Raw genomic sequence first — 2,015 nt, forward strand, 5'->3', positions numbered from 1 at the left:
AGTAAGTGGCAGACACTGGGTAAGGTTTTTGGAGTCCTTAGTACCCAGGGCAGCCCCTGGATTTCCCAGTTCCCCACCTCAAAAAAAAAGTTAACTCTTTAGCTGCCATTTTCTTTTACACCCTTCAGCACTAACACCAGAAACTACCACCGTTTTGGAAATAATCCCCAGCTGTACCCTAGGAGATTCATGGCAGTTCATACATTGAAACCATCTCAAGGCAGGACCATGCATTTGATGTGGCTCCCAGGAACCACGAAGGTTGGTTGTGCTGCTTCCTTAAAGGGCCTCTTGGCATTACTGCCATAAACCACAATTTTCAAGGCTGCTAGTTTTGCCAAACGATAGTCCAGGAACATTTCAGAAGACAAGTGTACGGTTCTGTGCTGTCGGCCACTGGGCAGAATGAGGGAAGATGAATAATACACCCACCCGTAGCAGAGTTTCACTTGCTTTCCTCGGGGCTTTCTTTTTAGGATTCATAAATAAACAACTCCAGACAAACAAGCCACTCAGAACAGCATGTCCCAGTCGCTCCTGAGCCAGCTGGACAGGAACATCCTTCCCCCTAAATGACCACCACTTCCCCCTACCTTTCTATCCACATCCTTGATCCAATATCTAAGAAGCAAGGGGCCTGTATTAACCCCTTGTGCACTGGAGCTTGTACAGTTCTTTTCTACCTTGTTGCATATCCACTCCCATGAGCATATATTGCGGAGGGAGGGAGGTCCTTAGGGGCTGCAATTCCACCAGGGGAGCCTCTTCTACTATGGAGCTTCACATGTCGAGTGTAACTTTATAATGTCAGTATCTCAGATATGGATGCTTATTGGGTCTCTTATTCCGATGTAAGTCTCTAGTCGCTTTTGTAAAACCAGTGCAGTTCCTCTGAATTAACACTAATATGAATGGAGATCAGAATCTGAAGCCTGCGAAGAGATTGCTCCAGAAAAATGGCCCAACGTGTTTTGAAAAGGCTTGAGATGCTGCTGTTTAAATACAGTCAGCTCTTGCAAATGCACTGCAATTTGTTTCCATACAGATTTCTTTTAAAACTGCATGTAGCATGTGTCCTAAATACATAATTACATACTGGGATATAATGGCTTATTCAGAGACATTCAGGTCTATTGTGCAACCAATAAGCATTTTAAAAGCAAGTTTCTCTGTGAATATTTAGAAGATATCCAGACCACAATACAAATTCCAGAAAGTGGTTTTGATACCAATTTGCTCCAGAGATTCAGGGCGCCCTCAACAAGTTTGTTCCAGCCAGTCTGACAAATGCCATACATTTTAAAAATAAATTAAATGGTGTACTTATCCAGTGGACCAGCAAGGTTTTCTTGGACACAGTATCTGTCATTAAATGAAAAAATATGCAAGGCCATTCTTTAAAAATTATTCCCAGGAAAATATAACAAGTCTGTTAAGCAAACAGTACAATAGCTATGTATTTGGCAAAAGTTTCCTTTTTACCAGAGGACCAGGTGCCGCAGGAAGCGGGTAATCTTTTAAAATACTTTAATACCAAGTCACCTTGCACTGTGTTTGAATCTGATCCAGCCTGGTAGTGGTATCGCTGACCTCCAATGGTTTTTGGTGCCCTGGGCAAATTTTCGTGATTTGGGTCTAGCCCACTCCTGTGTCTGTGCCACAATAGTTACAGAGAAGGCCTTTGTTTTTCCAGTGTTTCCAGACTCCTTGAGCCTGCACTTTAAATTTAACCCTTGTGTAGCTGGTGCCTCATCTCCACCTGACCCTGGAGATACCTGAACCCCTAGTCTCTTACAAACACTTGTGTACATCCTTAACTTTATTCAGTGGAACCACTAGCTTCACTGGTGCTATTTGTGGGATGTATTTGGTAGAAAAAGATTTTTTTTTTGCAATTTCTTAGTTGGTCTAATAAAAGGAATCGTCTCTGAACCAAGAGTTCTAGAGTTTGGCATTGCTTTCTGTGGTGCTATTTGAGCGCTTGAATTTAACTCCATATATAATGGTCTACAGGA

The sequence above is a fragment of the Crocodylus porosus genome, unplaced genomic scaffold, assembly GCF_001723895.1.
Source record: "Crocodylus porosus isolate Cpor-Errol unplaced genomic scaffold, CroPor_comp1, whole genome shotgun sequence".
Classification (NCBI taxonomy): domain Eukaryota; kingdom Metazoa; phylum Chordata; order Crocodylia; family Crocodylidae; genus Crocodylus; species Crocodylus porosus.